General features: G+C 39.5%; 1 long non-coding RNA gene across 1 annotated transcript in view; it reads left to right on the top strand.

The window, feature by feature from the left end:
• Nucleotides 1–21263: 21263 nt before the first annotated feature.
• The window catches only part of LOC149261171 (uncharacterized), a 64084-nt gene continuing 62630 nt past the window's right edge, over nt 21264–22717 (top strand). The window contains exon 1 of the long non-coding RNA XR_016248397.1: nt 21264–21385. This is a non-coding gene — a long non-coding RNA (uncharacterized LOC149261171). The remainder of the gene's footprint in view (nt 21386–22717) is intronic.

Here is a 22717-nt window from a genome sequence, read left to right as displayed (position 1 = left end):
ATTACACTTCCCCGGCAACGGCACCAAAATGTCTAGTCAATTTAACGTCTTAAATTTCTCTACATAAATTATCAATCCGGGTATCGTAAACTGATGAAGTGTGGTGCACCATATGTGCTTAGTTAACATTTTTCTTACTTCGTTGTTTTATAGATTTTATTTTGTTTTGGGGTTTTGTTTTTGTTGATCTCCTAAAGTGTCTAATGCAAATGGAAATCCTATTCTAAGGTCTTAAGAATACTTTTAAAGGTCAAGTATGGATGTAGATTTCAAGACAAGGTTTATGTCCCTAATGGTAACTTCCAAAACTTAGCACTTCAAAAGATCTCAAAACATGTTATTGATGGAATTAGTACTTAAACAAAAGTGTAAATATGCAGCTACTTCAATCAAACAAAAGATGAAATACTGATCATGAAATCATTGTCTCTGCTGCTTGTCTAAATACGGAAATAAAAGTTAAGCTATTGCACTCAAACAAATCAAAAACTGCAAACTAATAAAAGTAAAATCAAATCACATCATTCATAGTTCGATTCCTCGCCAGGTAGTCTAAGCTATGGCTTTCGGAGATAATCATCAATGATATGAGAAAGTTGATATCTAATTGTAGGAAAGTAAAACTAAAATCAAATCACATCATTCATAGTTCGATTCCTCGCCAGGTAGTCTAAGCTATGGCTTTCGGAGATAATCGTCAATGATATGAGCAAGTTGATATCTAATTGCAGAAAAGTAAAATTAAAATCAAATCATATCATTCATAGTTTGATTCCTCGCTAGGTAGTCTAAGCTATGGCTTTCGGAGATAATCGTCAATGATATGAGCAAGTTGATATCTAATTGCAGAAAGGTAAAACTAAAATCAAATCACATCATTCATAGTTCGATTCCTCGCCAGGTAGTCTAAGTTATGGCTTTCGGAGATAATCGTCAATGATATGAGGAATTTGATCTCTAAACTAACTAACAAAGCAAATGAATAAAACTGAAATCAAAGCATAACTGAAACTGAAAAGCAAAAAAAAAAAACAAAGTCAGCAGAGAGGCAAATCTCATGTCACTATTTGATGCAAAAACATGTAAAGAAAAACTAATCTACAATCAACCGGTTGAACACACCTACATGAATTAAAATTGCATGAATGGAAAATATAATCTATCAAACTTGAAAGCAATCAAATGACATAATAAAATCAAAGCAAAATTACAAAATGAAATCTACTCTACCTTACATTCTAATATGCTCCATGACATCTACTTCACATCTCCTTCCATGTTGAGAACATCAAAGCTTTATTCAAATTCTTCAAAATTACAAAGTACAACAAAGCTCTCCAAAGCTTTCAAAAGCCATCAAGGAAGAACTATAAACTCCAAGCTAAGCTAAGACTAACAAGCTAACAAGCTTAAAAATTAACAAGCTAACAAATGAAGGAGAGAGATCTCTTATTTATACAAAAATATGAGAAGCCATCTCATTAATGAGAGTCCATGAATCTCCCCCTCTACCTCTAGAGTCCTAATCAAAATAGGAACTGATAAGACACGTGTCTTCTTAGAGTTTCAATACAATTAGGAGATGTGACACATATCCTCATGATCCCATGATTCTTTCCACTCAAATTCGAATTTGGCCTTAGAGTGCCACATAAGGTTCTTCTAGAAGCCTCCTTTCAACCTACACATGTCAACAATCTCTACCCACTTGTTAGGTATAAGCATATGCACATTATTTTGTAATTTTTAACTACAAATTCACTTAAAAAGACTAAGAATTAATAAAATTTGGAAAAACATAAATGTGGCCCAATGATAATGAAAGTGGAATGAATGTGGTGACATAGTAGTGAAATGGAGGTGATATAATAGACATAATAGTGAAAGTGTAATGGAAATTAATGACATTTTCAAGATCCAACAATTAGTTAACTCAGTTTACTGAGTTAAGTCCAGTTAAATTAGTTCCAAACTGTTTGAGGAACTAATAGAGAGTTAACAGTCAGTTGATGCATGCATGCACTTAACTAGTGTACTCCAGTTAACTGAAGATTCCCTCATCAGAAACTCATGCATGCATGTCTATTCTGAGAAATACCCAGTTGAGATTAAAGACAAGGATAGTGTACTATCAGTTGCATGTGTTTTCTTATAAATAAAACTCATGCATGCAGCAAGGAATCATTCCTTGATGATTGGGCAGTTCTGACAGTGTGTGAATCAGAGTGTTCCACTTGGTTGAAGGTGAATCATCCTAGAGGAACAACGCAAGGAAATAGGAGCTTGGAGCGCAGAGAAGAAGGTTGGAGAGAAGCCAAGATTGCATGTGAGCATCTGTGAGGATTTTACTGAGAGCTGGTTAGCTGTGAGAGCTAAGGCTTTGTATAATTCCTATGTATTTCCACCTTGTATGATAATACAGATAGTGGGTTTTTTAGCTGAGGCTTTCCCCAAAGTATTTTCATGTGTATTGTGCATTGATTCTTCTTCTTCTGGTTATATTGTTCAGCTCAATCTTTAAGCTTCCAAAAATTGATAGTAGAAGTACGTTATAACATTTTGCTTTGATTTATATTACATTATCGGGTTAACCTACATCATATTTTCTACATGTATCAGAGCGAGATTTGTATAAATTTCTACATGGTATCAGCGCTGTGAACAATATACTGAGAAGAGAATTCGAAGTTTGAAGTTCGGGGTTGTGGGTGAAAATCGAATTCATATCATACTTCAAGGTTGGCCAATGGAGTTATATGGCTTGAGACTCGAGTATGCCTTGGAAGGTAGCTTGAATTACATAGCATGGAAAGATAGAATGGAGGTTGTATTAGAAGACAATGGCTTGAAGGAATTCATTGATCAAGAAATCCCAAAGCCAGCTTCAACTAATGCACAAGAGTTGGCTAAGTGGAAGAAGTGTGTGGCGAAGGCGAGACAGATCATCCTTGAGAGAGTTTGAGACCATATTGTCTCAAGTCTCCCTGGGAAGGATACTCCATTTTCAATGTGGAAGACATTTAAGGACCTCTACCAGAACAGTAGCGACCAGAGAAAATTGGTGCTCAAGGATAAGCTTCGAAGAATCAAGATGGAGAAGGGCGATACTATTTCCACATATCTGAACAAGCTCACCACCTGCAGAAATGAGCTTAGCAGTGTGGGAATAACTACTGCCGATGATGATATGGTGAGCCTCGCTCTCCTTGGCCTTCCAAAGAGTTGGAATAGCTACCAGGACTCTGCGAGTGGAAGGGAGAAACTGCCGGATTGGGAACGACTGTGTTCGGATCTTATGCAGGAGGAGATCAAGAGGAGCACACGAGATGGTTCTTCATCCAAGAATGATGATGAAGAAAATCTGGCCTTAGCAAGTAAGGCAAGGAAAGGGAAGGGGAAGGCTTCCCATTCCAAATCGAATTCTTCTCATGGAGGGAAGAAGGGTGACAAGTATAAAGTGAGATGCTTTAATTTTCACGAGATGGGACATTATGTGACTAATTTCCCATCGAAGAATTCTAAGAAGGGATCCTCGTAAGGTGAGGCATTAGCCTCTCAGTTCGAAATGGACTTTACCCTCATCTCATGCATGGTGTCATCGATGATGGGTTGTGTTTGGTATCTTGACAGTGGAGCCTCATTCCACATGACCAGTGATAAAAGTTTATTCAGTGCCTTGGAGGAGAAATACCTCAAGATGCGCATAGAGATGGGTGACGATAGAAAGTATAGTGTTTCAAGAGTGGGCATGGTTGCTTTTCAGAGGGAGCATGGAGCTCCTCTCACCTTGACAGATGTGAAGTATGTGCCTGGACTGAAGAATAACTTGGTATCGGTCGCAATGTTGGAGGACAAAGGCTACGATGTTGTCTTCAGTAAAGGAAAGGTATTCCTAAGACACATAGCCACGGGTCAGACCAAGAGGATAGGGATTCAGGTAAAGAATCTCTATAAACTAGAGGTAGATGATTGTGTAGCATTGAGTATGAAAGCAGAATTGGTGTAAAGCCAAGACATTGGCGAGTTGTGGCACAGGTGATTGGACCATTTGCATCATGGGGCTTTGAAGATAATGCAACAAATATCTACAGGACTTCCAAAAGGTAAACTTGAGCAAATTGACACATGCAAAGGTTGTACCTTGGGAAAGTACACCAAGTATTCCTTTCATGATCGAGACAGTCGAGCAAAGGCTATCTTAGAGCGAGTTCATACTGATGTGTGTGGACCATTCTCGATGGCATCCACAGCGAAGCAAAGGTATTATGTGATTTTCATTAATGACTATTCTCATAAATGTTGGATTTATTTCATGCAGAAGAAGGACCAAACTTTCACAAAGTTTTGTGAGTTGAAAGCTTTGGTCAAGAAAGAGTCAGGGAAGAAGATCAAGGCCTTGAGAAGCGACAATGGTGGAGAATATGTCTCTCAAGAGTTTAAGGACTTCTTTGCAATGGAAGGAATTAAACGAGATTTGTAGGCACCTCATAACCCACAGCAAAATGTATGGCCAAAAGGAAGAACATAACTATTGTAGGGGCAACACGGGAAATTCTGCATGACCAAGGCCTACCACTTCACTTGTGGGCTGAGGTATGCAACACAACGGTCTATTTGAAGAATAGAAGCCCGCATCGCATACTTGGGATGAAGACACCAGAGGAAGCTTTCTCCGGTAAGAGACCAGATGTGGGTCACTTCAGGATCTTTGGCTCATCAGTATATTGCCATGAGACAAAGGATGCATGGAAGAAGCTTAAGCCGAAAACAGAGTTGGGGATACTTGTGGGGTACACTGATACACCTCACAACTATCTGGTGTATTTGCCTACCAGTCAGAGGACAGTGGTTCACAAAGATCTCAAGTTTGATAAGCAAAAGGCCATGTGAGTTTCCCTTGAGAGGGAGCTCCAGCTACAGGCTGTGGAGGAATTGTTGGTTCCTAAGGAGGAGGAGCCTCAGACTGATGCGGAGCAGCTGCATGTAGAGGTTCCAGGAGTGGAGACATCCACTCAAGCAGAGTCTTCCAGAGATGGACGAAAGCGCACAAGAGAAGTTGACAGATTGTTGGAGGATGCGAGAGAGAATGTGGGAGCACCATCTTCTCAGCACAGACAGAGGAGATCACCTGAGAGGTACACTGGATACATGGCCCTTGTTGGGGAATGTGTTGAGACCAAGCCATCTTCCTTTGAGGAAGCAGTGTAGCAACTGATTTGGGTTGATGCTATGGTGGAGTATGACTCCATAGTTCATAACAGTGTTTGGGACGTGGTTCCGAGATCGGAGAACAAGTCAGTTGTGAATTCCTGTTGGCTTTACAAGGTAAAGCAAGCTGTTGATGATGGGAGGATCATGTTGCTGCAGTATATTTCAACAGAGGAGCAAGATGCTGACATTTTGACAAAGGCATTGTCAAAGTGTAAATTCGAGTTCCATAGAGACAGGATTGAGGTGGAAGATAATCCCTTTCTTGTTGAGAGGGAGTGTTGAAATGTGGCAACAAGAATATTCCAATTTAATTTTTCCTTGAATTAAATTGTGAATTAAAATCAAAATTATTATTAACAGCTACTTGGAAATACTTATTTAAGTTATTTTGACTTAATTAGTTGGATAAAATCAAGTTAGAAGTCTTTCTGAAGTCATGCAAGAGTTATCCCTTAAATTAAGGAGATAAGATTGAGTTATATTTGAGTTGTAATTAGTTAACTCAATTTAGTAGGTTAAGTCCAGTTAAATTAGTTCCAAGTTGTTTGGGGAACTAATAGAGAGTTAACAGTCAGTTGATGCATGCATGCACTCAACTAGTGTACTCCAGTTAACTGAAGATTCCCTCATTAGAAACTCATGCATGTCTATTCTGAGAAAGACCCAGTTGAGATTAAAGACAAGGACAATGTACTATCAATTGCATGTGTTTTCTTATAAAGAAAACTCATGCATGCAACAAGGAATCATTCCTTGAGGATTGCACAGTTCTGACAGTATGTGAGATCAGAGTATTCCACTTGGTTGAATGTGAATCATCCCAGAGGAACAACACAAGGAAATAGGAGCTTGGAGGGAAGAGAGGAAAGCTAAAGAGAAGCCAAGATTACCTGTGAGAATTTGTGAGGATTGTACTGAGAGTTGGCTAGCTGTGAGAGCTAAGGCTTTGTATAATTCCTATGTATTTCCACCTTGTATGATAATATAGATAGTGGGATTTTTAGCTGAGGCTTTCCCCAAAGTATTTTCATGTGTATTGTGCATTGATTCTTCTTCTTCTGGTTATATTGTTCAGCTTGATCTTTAAGCTTCCGCAAATTGATAGTAGAAGTAGGTTATAGTATTCTGCTTTGATTTATATTGCATTATTGGGTTAACCTACATCAGATTTTCTACATCTCTAACATCCCACATCACATCTAGGAGCAGTCAGCACATTCAACTCAGTTGTTTTGGGGTAAGCCTGCTTCCTATGCCTTGTGCTGGATTTCTTTCGCTTTTTGTGTTTTTGCTTGTAGGAGTATTGTTTTCTTGATTTCTTTGAACACTTTCTGTCCTTTACATATATACTAGCTTGTCCTTGACCTGTTTCAGTTTTTGTTGCTATCTCACTATTGTTGCATGCATGAAACTGTTTTGCACGGACATTCGCTCAACCGGCGAACTACCTCACCCACAAGCATGTTGATCTGTTTGTTGAATCTTTCATTCATGTTTTGTATGCACTGTCAATAACTTCTGCCATCACTTAGTGTCACCATGCATTCATTGACTTACTTGCTTTCAGTCACCCGTCGGTGAGTCGAGCCAACATTGGCCCAGGCTCTACCTTCACCAAGGCTGCATTGCACACTCTAGGAAAGGAAGGCTCACCTTCCTCTCCAGATTTGCGCATTCCTGCCCGGCACTGGCATTCAAGACTATTTTACGCATTTTTGGAGGACAGTGGCTGCTTGGCCCAAGAAATTACATAGATCTGTCCCTAGGCCAACAGTCCTTCCCAACTGGAATTGTGCATTGTGCAATCCCAGTAGTCAGCAGCCAGACTGGACTGTGCATTGCGCAGTTCCAGTAGTCAGCCAGTCTCCCAACAACCCAAACTGAGCCTTGATCAATCTTAGTAGTCGGTCTCCTACCTCCCGGCCAAAATTACGCAACCTTCATGATCATTCACCCAAGTATGTTGCAAGTCATTTCTTATGTTCATTTTGGTTTTCAACTGATATATTGCTTGCTATGAGTGTTTCCATGTCTCTAGGTATCGCAGGTATTCATCTGCCTCTTAGGAGTACAGGTACAATGGTTTCCAGGAGAGCAAAGATGAGGACACCATTCAGAGCATGCTTGGGGATGTAGTCGATCAAGTGTCTATGAGTTTGCCTACTCACGAAGACATCAAGTTGTTCGTAGACAAGCACATCAAGCAGCAGCATCACAGCGAGCAACATCATGAACAACAATTGAAGATAGCATACCAAATGCAACGAATCCAAGAGGAGGCTTGTTGAAAACACGAAGTCGGAACAAGGTTTCAAGCTCAAGCAGGTCCATTGATGATGAAAGAAACTTTGGAGACTCCGACTATGGAGTGACGACGCGACATGAAGATCGCATGAAGGCAGAAGATGTAACAAAGAAGGAGTTGCATGTGTTGAAGTAGCAACTCAGGAAGAACATGAAGTTGCGCAGAAAGACGAATGAGTTGCAACAGGATTAGGAACAGCAAGTGGGCGCAACGTGCCCTCACGGATGAAACTGTGACTGGACAAGTTAAAGATCCATCCCAGCAGCTAACATGGAGAAGACATGGTGAGCAGTGTGGTTGATCGCATGCAAGGGATTCAGCAGCATGCATGTCATTGTGCACATGCATGAAATCCAACCCATTCAACACACTCACCAAGGCAAAGACAAGAAGCAATTCCAACTGGAGCTGAACAGGTACTTCAGCAAGTTGATGCGCATGACCACCAACACACAATTGAAGATTAGCACGGACACTATGCATCAGTGTGTTGCCGGTTCAGCCGCACCCAAGAATACCATGCGCATGTTAGCAGACAAGTTGGATGAAGGGGCTGAACCAATGCACCGGTTGCAATGAAAGCAAGAGTTTGCTTCAACAAGATGTCACCATGAGGTGCATGCACACCATCACGGATGACCAAGATTGGCATCAGCTCACCAGCTTCACCATCACAAGCATGTCAAAGAGTGGGTCTCACCACATCGAACCGAGTGCCAGTGATGTCTTGTAAGGCTTTCTCAAGCCATGTTGTATCACATGAGTACATGTGCATTGTAATGTTGAGTCATGTCAAGTGTAAGTCAAGTGTCAACAGTTGGATGTAATAGTCATAGAGTAGGTGAAGAGTCATGAGGGTAGTTGAACTGTCACAAAGGGGAATGTCAAGGGTCACCCCACCCTTTGTTATAAATAGTCCCTCATAACTCATTGTAGAGGCTTTTGGTCAACCAAGCTTCTACTAAGACTATCTTGAAGAAGGCTTGGATAGTATTGTAACGCGCCTTGGCTTCTCCACTGCACGGAGCTAGTACATCTCTTTGGAGGAGCAGGTGGATGTGGCTGTAATGTTCCACTGTTGGGGCTAGAAGGTTTACATGGATGTATTGTATGATTGTGACTTACACTTCTTTATATAAGAAAAGCCAACACATTTTCATGCATATGTTGTTAATGTAGTTGGACTACTTCGATTGCCTTAATGATATATGTTGTTTAACTTACATACTTGTGTATGAACTAATTCACATGCAATTATATGATTCTTGTTGTTAATGTGTTGTATATGTTGTTAATGTTATCACCGTCCATGTCGACCACTCTGTCGGACATCAGACAGACCTTTCACATGAACCTTGTTGCAACAACTGTCGCACTCATCCCGGACTGATCCGTGAGTGTTGTACGTGTTATCTTACCTTATATGATGCGACTGTCACATCCGAGTGGACTGCTCTGCTGGAAGTTGTGCATGTCCTTTGTGTTATGTGTTCCTAGCCAATTTGGGACTGATCCCTTTCAACTTTCAACTCACCTTCACCTGCTTCCCCCTTCGAAGTGTTAGAACCTCTCATACACCTTCCTTGACACTCTGCATTAGTCACACCCTTTCTACTGACAGAGTTATCTTACTTGCCTCTATACGACATCACGGTCAAGGCATTACCTTACGACCCACTATTGGGACTCCTACACCAAACGGTATGAGGTCTAATTGGGACTTCTTACTGGGGAGATCCCCTTAACATGTTGGCGGGTCCAGCACCATCAACATTTTTGGCACTAGAAGGAAGTACTAATGAAAAGCAGTGTCCTCTCATCCAGTTTTGAACCTTTTCATATCTTTCATGGAGTCTTGCATTCTTCTTGCCCCAAGGTGTTTTTCGAATAGTGAATATGTCTCCATCTCAGGGAAGCTTTTCAATCTCTTTTCCACTCACACATATGATGGTGAAGGCGAAGTGGCCTATCCTAAGCACTTACATAACTTTCTTTCCATGATTTATGAGGAAGATGAGTTTACTGACGAACATGCGGGGTTACTGCTCACATAGACACTTCGCAAATCTCCATTTCGATGGGTGCTCATCCTACCGGCTGACACGGTGCATTCATGTGAGCACTTATGTGATCTTATTGAAGACACGTTCTATCATTTTGATCTAGACCATATTGAACAAAAATTGTTACAACAATGGAGGGCTCTACATGAATCCATTATTGATTTTTGGTAGCGCTTCGTGACTTGCAATTTCAAGCTCCGAGGACCCAAATGAAGTTCGCTTATCTCTGGGACTGGTTCGAGTACTTTCTTAAGAAATATGCTCGTCCTAATAGGAAGCTTGATGTCAAGCCTCACTCAACCTTCTTCGTTGATGGAACTGCACAATCCCATGTGGGAGTAGGCACTATCTCAATGGACTGTCTGCCTCCCTCTCATTCAACAATTCCACCATCGCCCTGTGATGCTGAGGATCATGTTCACACATCTGTTCACCCTTCACACCCTCCCAACATCACTCCACTCAATTTTCACGCAGAGTTGGTTGTGAGTCCTTTGAGTTCCCATATGCATTATTTTCTTCGACCTCTATCTTCGCACTCAGGTGTTCCTCCGAATGATGTTGTCTTGTGTTCATCCATTCCAGACTCTTCACTTGTTGTGAACGAGGAACAACCCACTGACGGAGTTGGTGTTGCACAACCAACATGCACTTTCATTCATGAATAGAATGAGTGGGAGCTTGAACATCAACACTCAGCGAAGGATGACTCCCTTCCGTTTGAGCCCCCTCCGTTCTTTCCTAGATTCTTTGGTGAACCTACCATCCATGATTTTGCATGTGTGTCTTCATCTACAGATGCACCCATTGTCGATCACTCGCAGTACTCGCCGGATGTTAGTCCATCATTTGACAATGGAGAGGATAAGTTATTAATTGAAGATCAACTTGATCCTTCACCTGTCTTTTCTAGAAACACAGAGGATGAGTTCGTTCACTTTTCATCTACCTCTCTATTTGATTCATCTAATCATGAGGATGTCGAAGAATTCATTGATTTTTCTAATCATGGCAGTCATGATCCATTTTCTTCCAATTTCAATCACGATCACGAATATATCGCAGTTGATTTTTTGAAGCCACCGGTGTATGATGATCTACCTGATGATGAAGTTGAGACACCCAAGGTTGTCGAGGCACTTCAGCCCAAGCTGATGGTTATGTTAGGCCCTCGCTCTCTTGGGGTTAGTCTCACTTTCGATCATGAAACTGTTCAATCACCCAAGGCTCCTCATCACTCGTTTGTATGAATTGAAGATCCATCTCACTCATAGATCACACTTCCTCCACTTGAACTACACAATCCCATTGCTCATGCTTTGGAGGAGTCTTACATTGCAAGCACTCGTTTGCGATGCAAGTTGTCTTTGTTTCTTTTGTTTGCTTCCCTGTCACAGTCAAGAGTGTGCTTATGTTTCAAAGTTGCACGTAGTGTCACACATCACCATGACAAGTCCACAGACTGTCCATCATGCACATGCACTCGCTTATGTCCCGTGGGCACTTTGAAACACAAAGTGTGGATGTCTTCACTATTATATCTTTCTTGTACACTGGTCAACACAACTGGGTTACTTGCAGACCAAGCCTTCACCTGCATGGGTCTACCAATGCGCCGGTGGCTACATTGGAAGTATCACTTCACATGATTAGGTCCATGCACTATTAGTGTAGGAGTAGGAGTAGTGTTTTCTTTCAATTGTTTTCTTGCATGCTTGTTTTCTTACGTAGTTTGTTTGCTTGTTTGTTTACTTGCTTCGCTTTCATTTTTGCTTCTGCTCTTGCTTTAATTTGTTGATTGTTAGTTCATTCATTTGTTTCGTTCGTAGGTTAGTCTTACATGAAACCATGTATGACTCTTGAAGCAAACTGGGTAAAGTACAAGAGGGCTTATACAACTATCACTACTTGGTTATCTATCATCTTGCCTCTGTATGATAAGATTGTTACTCTTAGTCCACGATAAGTTGACGGAAAATACGTATTGTTCGAAGTGAACCTTGGTGAAAACACAACGCTTGTGCGCTAACTAGTGTCACCTTCTCTAATCGATTGTTTTTGGGTTAACGCTTGTCAGCTAAGTCAAGTAGAGTAAGGTGAGGGGGAAAACCTTAACAAGCACGTCAAAGATACAATAAACTACTTCTCTTCTAGAACAACCTCTTCTGCTCTCAATAAGTTGGGATCCCTCTTCCGCCTCTGAAATGAATAAGTGATATGCACATTGAAAATGAAAATGAAAAAAATAAAAAATTCAAAAAACTCAAAATGAAAAATGAATAAGGAGAATGAAGGGAAAGGCTTCCTGCGCAGGGAGGTGATGCAAGTAACTCCACCGAGGTACTGACCAGGCTTGCTGGCAGTGGAGCCATGCTTGTGTTCCTAAGTGGCTCCACCAAGGTATTGTCCAAGCCTACTGGTAGTGGAGCAACACCAGAGATGAAACTAAGACTCTGATGACTATACTTCTTGTGCACCTATATACCCCTCAACCCCAATCGAAACAATTGTGTTTCCTTGGCTTGGAATGTGTGTCAATTGACCAAGAGTTTGGAAAATGCTACATCTTACAATCAAACTAGTGTGAAGCCAAGATGAGCTGAGAGCTGAACAATTCTTCTAGAGGTGTTAGACTTGCTTTTCATGAACAAGGTCCATTCATAGAGATGGAGTTCTACCAGTGTGTTGCCAAGTGTTGTAGCAGTTACAACCACCCTCCAAAATTTTTCCTTAGCCTGTTTTGGTGCCTCCCTACCAACCTTACACAGCACTCTGTCAAGTACTCAAGCTTCAAGTGTTTTCCTCGCATAAAGGTAGCCTGTCGATCACAGTTGATCCATTCCCCCAGAGGCTGCTCACCGAGACTTGGTCCATTTGTAGGCTGAGAAACTTCCCCTTGAAAATTGTGCATTTCTGGAGGGCAACCAGCCTTCCCTCGAGGAATTTCACAATCCTCTCTAACAGCCTGCTGGGCTCCAAGATTGCGCAATCTTGCTAGCCAACCCTCCCAGCAGGATTTGCACAAAGTTTCCCAGCAGCAGGCTATTCAGCCCAGGATTTGCACAAATCTGGGCAGCAATCAGCTACTCTGCCCAGAAATTGTGCAAATCTCCTCGGTAGCCAGCCCAACTCCCAACCAGAAATGCGCATTTTTCTCTAGCAATCGAGTAGTCTCTTGCATGTGAAGTTGAGTTGATTGTTTCCCTCCGAGACTAAGAAAAAAAGACTTGCATGCATGTGTTGCTTCTCCCAAGGTAGCATGCAAAGGCATCCCTTGTTTCAGGGATCTATGTTTAGCAGTTGGAGGTTACATGCAAGGATCAATTCTGAAACCTCCCACCAAGTGTCGCTTCCCCTAGATTCGTGGCATGCGCATCACAGCTTTGATGTTATCAAAACTCATCAACCAGACATTGCTGAGATCATTCCTCACATCAACTTTGCAGCTTTGACATCCCACATCACATCTAAGAGCAATCGGCACATTCAACTCAACTGTTTTGGGGTAAGCTCGCTTCCTATGCCTTGTGCTGCATTTCTGTCACTTTTTATGTTTTCGCTTGTAGGAGTATTGTTTGCTTGATTTCTTTGAACGCTTATTGTCGTTTACATATATAATAGCTTTTCCTAGCTCTGTTTCAGTTTTCATTGCTATCTCACTGCTCTCGCATGCATGAAACTATTTTGCACGGACGCTCGCCCAACCGACGAACTACATCACTGTTTCAGGGAAAACTAGTGTCGATTCGAACTGCTAGTCCCACTAAGATGGGTAGCTATCTTAGAAACAAACAATGAAATCTTTTCAAGAGTTCCTTTAAGTGTGATAGATTAGAGGGAAGAAAATAGGACCAACCTAGATCTTCCGCTTTGATCCTAGCTTGATTTCTCCTTTCCTTGATAGAATTTGCCACTCCTCTCCTACTTGTCCCGCTTCAAAGAGTACCTGTAGAGTCAAAGTAACAGCAAACCATCAAAGCATCTCCATCTAAAACATCATAAACAATGCGGAATCAGAAACACATTGACCATACAATTGCATTCATAAACAATAAGATTCACAAATACACGATTATATGGAGGAAAACTCAAAGAACTTTATTAATAGTAATGAAAGAGAGGATTACAACCCAACTGTCTGATCTAGCATCATCCTCCCAGTGTAGAATCCCTCTTCACCTCATGAACAAGCAAATCACCCAACAATGCAATGTCTCTTCTCACCAACAAACCAACAGCACTTCCTTACAAATTATAAAATTCCAGCCCCTAGATCTCTCAGATGAGGGATCCATTTATAGATGTATTGCAAGGGTGTGAGTCAGCTCTGGATTTTTTATTAGTGTCATTCCACTGATAGTTCTTGGTTCCACTTGGAGATTTCAATAATCCCTTACTCATCCTTGGGCGAATTCAGAGAGGCAAGTGTCACAGGATAAGTTTATGGAAGATTCCGTGATCATCCACTTAGAAAACTATTTCTGCCATTTGTATATTCTCACTCATCGCACCCCACAGAAGGCCATTTCAGTATGCATCGCAACTGGCCATTTTGGCAGTCAGTATGCATTGCACCTTGCCCATGGAGCAGTCTGTATGGTCCATTTTTGGCTAGTTCTGAGTAGTTTTTCAGGTGGAACTTCTGGGAAATGATGTAATCAGTTGACCATGATCCTTTAGGGTATGAAACAACACTTTTAGGGACTTAAGGAGCCCTTAGTTTATAGACATATGATTTTGGGGTTGCAGTGCCCAAATATGTCTATAACACTCACCCACATGCATGTTGATATGTTTGGTGAATCTTTCATTCATGTTTTTCATGCACTACCAAACACTTCTGCTATCACTTAGTTTCACTATGCATTCACTGAATTACTTGCTTTCAGTTGCCTGTCAGCAAGTTGGGCAAACCTTGGCTGGGCTTTGCCTTCACCAAGGTTGCATTGCACAATCTGGGAAAGGAAGGCTCACCTTCCTCTCTAGATTTGCGTATTCTTGCCCGACACTGACCTCCAGGACTGTTTTGTGCATTTCTGGAGGACAGTGGCTGCTCGGCCCGAGAAATTGTGAAGATTTGTCCCTAGGCTAATAGTCCTTCCCAGCTATAACTTCACATGGCGCAATCCCAACAGCCAACAACCAAACTGGACTATGCATTGCGTAGTTTCAGTAGTTAGCCAGTCTCCCAACAGCCCAGACTGTGCCTTGAGAAATCTTGGTAGTTGGTCTCCCGACCTCCAGACCGAAATTGTGGAACTTTCATCATCATTCACCTAGGTATGTTGCAAGTCAGTTCTCATGTTCATTTTGGTTTCGACTGACAGATTTCTTACTATGAGTGTTTCCATGTCTCAAGGTATCGTAGGGGTTCATCTACCTCTTAGTAGTATAGGTACAATGGTTTCGAGGAGAGTCACCAGTTGCAACGAAAGCAAGAGTTCACTTCAGCAAGATGTCACCATGAGGTGCATGCACACCATCACGGATGACCAAGCTTAGCATCAGCTCACCCGTGTCACCATCACAAGCATGTCAAAGAGTTGGTCTCACCACATCAGACCGAGTGCCAGTGATGTCTTGCAAGGATTGCTCAAGCCATGTTGTCTCACATGAGTACCTGTGCACTGTAATGTTGAGTCATGTCAAGTGTAAGTCAAGTGTCAATAGTTGGATGTAACAATCATACAGTAGGTGAAGAGTCATGAGGATAGTTGAACTGTCACAAAGGGGAATGCCAAGGGTCATCCCATCCTTTGTTATAAATAGTCCCTGATAACCAATTGTAGAGGATTTTGGTCAACCAATCTTCTACTAAGACTATCTTGAAGAAGGCTTGGATAGTATTGTAACGCACCTTGGCTTCTCCACTACACGAAGCTAGTACATCTCTTTGGAGGAGCAGACGGATGTGGCTATAATGTTCCATTGTTGGGGTTAGCAGGTTTACATGGATGTATTGTATGATTTTGACTTACACTTCTTTATATAATAAGAGCCAACACATTTTCATGCATATGTTGTTATTGTAGTTGAACTGCTCTGGTTGCCTTAATGATATATGTTGTTTAACTTACGTACTTGTGTATGAACTGATTCACATGCAATTATATGAATCTTGTTGTTAATGTGTTGTATATGTTGTTAATGTTGTCACCGTCTGTGTCAACTTCTCTGCCAGACATCAAACAGACCTTTCACATGAACCTTGTTGTAACAACCGTCGCACTCGTCTCGGACTGATCTGTGAGTGTTGTACGTGTTATCTTACCTTGTATGATGTGACAGCCACATCCAAGTGGACTGCTCTACTGGAAGCTGTGCATGTCCTTTGTGTTGTGTGTTCCTAGCTGAGTTGGGATTAATCCCTTTCAACCTGGAACTCACCTTCACCTCCTTCCCCCTTCGAAGTGTTAGAACCTCTCATACACCTTCCTTGACTCACTGCATCAGTCACACCCTTGCTATTGACAAAGTTATCTTACTTGCCTCTGTGCAACATCTCGGTTAAGGCATTACCTTACGACCTACTGCTGGGACTCCTATGCCAAATGGTCTGAGGTCTAATTGGGAATTCTTACCAGGGATATCCCCTTGATTTGTTGGCGGGTCTAGCATCGTCAACACACTGGTACTACACACTTTCCTTGGTTGCTTATACACCTGACTGTGCAATGTTCTTGGTGCACAGTGTGTTAGTCCTTCACTGCAACAAGATATATCTACTTTCCCAAGTTAGTCACATTGTTCCTGCGAGCACAACATTCTCTAGGTTCTCTACTTCACAACATTGACCTGTGAATGCCAATAAGATTACAAAAACAAAAAAAAATTCCCCTACAAACATATCAACTTTGGAAAGTGGGGAAATTGTCTCTATACAATTTTAGTTGATTCCCATTGACAAGTTCATTGATGGGATCCTCATTCAGTTTCTCCAATTGTACTTTCATTGCATTTGTGACATACTGGATAATATGCAATCCAAGCCAATGCATCTAAAATTTCCTAGGGTGTTTTAGAAATTCATTATCATACGACAACACGAGATCATCAACCTGGGATTTGTTTTTCTTGATATGGAAATCATGCCATGCCTTTCCCCTAGCCTTCACCTCCTAATAGGTCAACATTTTCCACCTTTTGAGTTCAATAAATATGGAGAACTAGAAATGAAAAGGTTCATTACTAAACTACATATCAAAGTATTTTTTTAAGAGGAAATCATTTTTCCAAACACACTTGTAAACAATATTTCAAAATACAATATTTTCAAACATTCTATTTTGGGTTTTTTCTCTATAGGAGCATGTAATGTGAAACTTTATAAGTTCAATACATAAAGTTGGTTTTTTAGGAGATTGGTATATAATTGTAGTCTAAAACCTCTCTAAAATGACAATTTGAGATACTACGATTTTGAATAAACTAATGAAATAAATAACACTAATATGATTTTATGGTTATGTAATAGCCATGGGAGCTTGAAAAAGAAAAGCTAAACACCAAAGAAACAAACTTAGGAAAAAAGGGCAAGCAAACAAAAAGATAAATCCTAGGAGAACCACATTAAAGAAAAAGTCCACTATCTAATTAAACATAACAACATATAAGTGAGAGGAAGAAGATTACCTTAAGAATGTCATTGTAAATAGTAGCACAGTAGTCTTTGTGCCATTAATATTTTCTCAGGAAATATTGTCAAGTTGGAAGTGATAGGTTTGGAGTTGAAAGTAAGATCACCAAGTGCAATTATATTCAAGATGGAAAGGTCCAATTTTTCCCCACCTTGTGAAGAAGGATCATCCATTTCTCTTTCATTGTTACTATCAAAAGAACCTTTACTCCTTTTGTCTCCCTCCATTTAAATTTTCTTTCCGATTCAATTATGTCTCCCTCACTTTAAATTCGTGTTCCCATTCCCTTTCAATTCCCCTCATGAACCTTTCAAAAAATCCTTCTTGTTCGATAGCACCGTGAAACCCTATATAGTCACTTTCCCTTTTCGTCTCTACATCATCCCCAATTCTGGTTCATAATTTGATCCCTCTTTGATAGCAAGCTCCTTTGATTGGACACTCAACCTTCCAGAATCTATCCCTTCTCCCCTTGGCTAGTTTGTTTTCATAAAGCCCTCGACAATCCATTCCAATATATTTTCTTTATTTGTTAGTGAAAAGTCACTAGGTCAAATCCCAATGAGTTTAGGGTAGTCTTTTTGATAGAAAAGAAATTCTCTAACACGTCAAATAAAAGAATCCTTCGTAGGTGACAACATGCAAAAAATGAGTTTAATACTTTTAAGCGCTCATTTGCTTTAAAATCAAGTTTAATATTTCTATTTTGAAACTAACATGGGTTTTTTTGGCTCAGGTATTTCTTGAATATTTGGCGAGTCTCTCATATAAATAAGATTTTTTATCTCTAGCTTTACCTAGCCATTTATTGAATATCTAAAAAGTATCTTGATGATCTTGTCAATAATAGTGGTAAATTCCTATCATGGACCTCTCCAAAGACCATTATCAATCCATAACACAATGAAATATTAGATGGTCACATTCCCTTTCCTTTTCCCTGTTATCCCCAATTATTGTTCCATCATTATGGCCTTTTTGATAGCAAGCTCCCTTTATCAATCACCGACCTTCCAATTAACTATATTCCTACTCCTCTAGCCTAGTTTATTTCACAAAGTCATATGCAATCCATCCTAATAGGATTTTCCTCATTTGTTAGTGGTAGGTCATGAGGTTGAAACCCTATGAATTTAGGGTAGATTTTTGGTCATTAACTAAAGCCTCTGACATTCCAAACAAAGCCAACACCAATTTACATACTTTTTATTGTTTGTAAGCTAAAACATCTAGTTTTATACTTTTTACTTTGAAACCGACCCAAAATGTTTCTAGCATGATTATTTCTGGAATGTCTAGCGAGTCTGTCAACTTTCAAGTCAAGAATGTTTTTCTCAAATCTGGTCCAACTGTTTATGGAATATTTGGAAATCTCTCGAGAATTTTGTCAATAATAGTGGTGAATTCCCCTTATGAACATCTCAATAGACCATTCTCGTCCTATAGCACAGTGAAACCCCTGATGGTCATTTTCACTTCCCACTCCACATCATCGCCAATTCTTGTTCCATAATTATGGCCTTCTTCATAGTAATCTCCCTCCATGGTCACTCAACCTTCTAGACTCTATTCCTACTCCCAACCAGGGCCATTTCAGGGAGGCATTTGTATTGCACTTCAATATGATTTTCTTTATTTTCCAACGGTAGTTCGCAAGGTCGAAACTTGTTGAGTCTAAGAGAGCCACTCAAAATCGTTCTTGAATGTATGGGGACCCTATCATATGAATAATGGATTGTTTGGAGTCCATCTTGGATGTTTATTGAATGTTTGGAAAGTCTCAAAAATCTTCACAACAACAAGGGTGATTTTTGTTTCATAAATTAAAAGGAATAAATATGTCATTCATTTTTCTCTAGAAATGCTTTAGGTATTCGCTGAAAATGCCACCGAACTCTTGGAGGTGGCGAGTTACAATCATCTCCTTGTGGGTGCTCTAGTTGGATAAAAACAAAGGAGAAGTATATTTTGCATATATACCCGACTCTTGAACTCTCAAATCAAATGAAAGAAACCTAATGAAAAATTTTGACACAGTTATATGGAGGATGTGAGATGTCTTTCATGATTAATTTTGCATATAAACCCAACTCTTGAACTCTTAAATCAAAAGAAAGAAATCTAGTGACAACTAGAAAGATTGATTTGTTGAGCTTGGATTACAACCTTTTACATTCGGGTAGACCATGGGATGTTTAGATGCAAAGGAAATTTATTTAAAAGTATACATTTTTTTTTAATCATTTAATATGCAAAATGTGTAGGAATATTTGTACAAATTATTTAAATTAGTGAGGATTTCGTAAATTTTTTATAGAGTTTCAGTGATTTTATTATATACAATTTGGGTGAAACATTTTTAATGTTTTTGAGAAGAGAGAGAGAGAGAGAGAGAGAGAGAGAGAGAGAGAGAGAGAGAGAGAGAGAGAGAGAGAGAGAGAGAGAGAGAGAGAGAGAGAGAGAGAGAATTTAATCGGAGTTGTCTATAATGCGACTTTTTGAGATTCCAGTGACGGAATCCAGCGGAAGAAATTGAGATGAAATCATGATTTGTTGCAGTTAAAATGGTTTTTTAACTGCATATTCGAATTCAACACCCTGAAAAACCCCTGGGACGCTTTCATTGTGCAGAAACTAGTTATCAAACTTGGATTTCAATAAATTACTTCCGGATTTTCACCGGAAAAAATCACCGGAAAGGCTTTCAAAAAGTCGCGTTAAAGACTACGGCAATTTAATCTATGAATTAAATTTAGTCTGGAATTTTTTGCTTATATTAAAATCTATGTAGTTTTGAACTTCAGCCTTCTCAAAATTGTTGAATAGATGATAACTAAGATGTTAGTTGTAATGATTTAAATTATTCCATCGAAGAGGATGATCATTTATCATATATTCAATGATAAATCTCAAACTCGTTATGTTACCCATGACAATTATTATATATTATTATGCATGGCATATGTGCTTCTCCCCTCCCCATCACATGTCAAATGTGTTAACGGTATGGAAATCCATGAAAGTGGTGTTTAAGAAGGAGGAAATTAATGAATGAAGATGAAATCAATCTCTTTGACATTTTATAAATGGATAGTGAAGTGACACGATAATGAATGAAGAAAGAGAAGTTCGAAAACATGAACATTTTTCAGTGTATTTGCTTGTAATTCCCTTTAAGATTCCCTTTCCCAAGCTATAATAAGTTTGGTCATTATGAATGGGAGTGTGTTTTGGGCTTATTTTAAATCTAGTTGTTCCCTTGGATAAGTAATCAATAAACCTAAACAACATGAATTGTTTTTTAAAATATTGTGAAACAACTCTAGAGTTGGTAACTTGATTGGTTAGGAGCATTCTCCAATTTACTAAGAACAATTTCAAAAGATAAATTTAAATTTTATTACACTCACCTAAAATATACATTCTTACTAAATTATAAATTAGTAATTTATGTACTTTAAAGCTATAGATATGTGTGTAAACAGAATTTATTTATTTATGATAAAGTAAGCACAAAGTGTGAAGTGTAATTGGCCTATGCAAGGCACAAAGTGTGAAGTGTAATTGGCCTCTGCAAGGTGTATTTGGGCGCCTAAGATTATCAATGTTTAACAAAAAAGGTTACCCACCCTTAGATTATTACAACCATTGAATTATGACAAAATTATCTTCAAGAAAGGTGCTTTTGTTTTACAGAGGTGGCAGTCAAGAAAAGCTTGACCGTTGAATCCAACGAATATTTGTTTCTGATCCGTGTCCCCATCTTTACCTTTTACGAATCTGCTCCTCCTCCTCCTCCCATGGCTACTGCGCTTCACTGTATGAGTCTTGTCTTGGAGCTCCATGTCATGTATGTTTGTGAGTCTGGTCTGGTCTGGTCTCTGTATGAGTTTTGTGTGGTCTGGTCTGGTCTGGTCTCTGTATGAGTTTTGTGTTGTCTGGTCTGGTCTGGTCTCTGTATGAGTTTTGTGTGGTCTGGTCTAGTCTGGTCTGGTCTCTGTATGAGTTTTGCGTTGTCTAGTATGGTCTGGTTTGCATGTTGTTGTGTTGCGCGGTACGGGGAGGTGAAGGTAGACATACATCACATCAATTTTCAAGGTAGACAAACATCACAGGTGCGAAAGGTATATGAACGAGGAGATATCCACCCAGATCCTTCTCAATCCCAGGTATGCAAATTTTTGTACATGTAACCTTCACACAGATGTTAGATTGGCTTAGTAATTGGCATACACTGCAAGAATTAGAATTAATATGATTTTGTAATTATTTCATGCAATTAGCTCTGTTCTCGCATATATTGAATTACCAGGCTAAACGCATAAATATGAATGGGCACCTACTTCAGTTTTTGAATCCACAGAAATTGCCTAAATATGAATAGGTACATGTCCTGCTTCAGTTTTTTGAATGCACGGAGAAGTGGAAAAGGAGAGAGGATGCACAAACCCTTAAGAACGACCATGGTTCATTCTTAAGGGCATGAGAAGGGGCTTTTTGGCCCCTTCAAACAAAAAAATATTTTTATTATTATGAGTTTTCCGAGAGTAATTACACAATGAATAAGTAAATGTTAATTTATTTTGAAATCCATTAATGTCATAATCATTTCATGTCTTTTGTCATGAACATGATGGACATGTAAATGCTTCGCATGTCGTGGCCATGCACATATTCGAGTCATTCTCTGCAAAAATAATATATTTGAAAATTCAGTGAAAATTCATGCTTTTTATATAGTGGAACAAAAAATGCATAAATTGATTTATCATTTAAGAAAGTGATTATGCTTTCTATATAGCAGAACCAAAAATGCATAAATTGATTTATCATTTAAGAAAGTGACTAACATAATTTGATGATTGAAATCGTTTTCTTAACTTAACTTCTAAAGAGAAACCTTGCTACATATTGAGCATTAGTATTGGAGCATGTACTTTGACTTCAAAAAGAAAAAAATTATTTAGATGAAAATAAATTTGAAAATTAAATAGTCTAGAATCTACTATAATAATGAGATTGAAAAAAAGGTACTTATTCACTGAAATTGGCTCATTTAGTAGCCTTCATTGTAAGAAGGGAAAATGCAAATGTTGGAACATAAACATAGTTAAAAGTCGAAGGTGATGAAGAAGTTGGGATTTAAGAAGGTGAAGGAGTTGGGGCTTACTAGAATATGCATCATTTTGGGAAGGCTCTAGTAGCTAGAGGCATATGGAGGCTCATATCAAATAAGGGTCTATGAAGCCAAGTTATCATATAAAAATACATTGAACCTAATTCATTAGAAAACCTTCCAAGAATACTCATAATATAATTTGTTGATATGTGGGAAGGTCATTGTCCAAGCCTTCCCTCTTGTGCAGAATTGGCTATTGTGGGAAGTTGGAAATGGAGAAAGAGTAAAGGGTAGGAACTAATCATTCCTACGGTTGGAAGTGGGGAAGTAAGTCCCTGAAAACAACTATAACCTAGATTAGACAACCTCTCTAGAATTCTAA

This window comes from Pinus tabuliformis, chromosome 6, assembly GCF_031772625.1.
Source record: "Pinus tabuliformis cultivar Carrire ecotype Pingquan chromosome 6, CPIR1, whole genome shotgun sequence".
Classification (NCBI taxonomy): Eukaryota; Viridiplantae; Streptophyta; class Pinopsida; order Pinales; family Pinaceae; genus Pinus; species Pinus tabuliformis.
The sequence above is the reverse complement of the archived record's forward strand: the minus strand, read 5'-3'. Positions and strand labels throughout refer to the sequence as shown.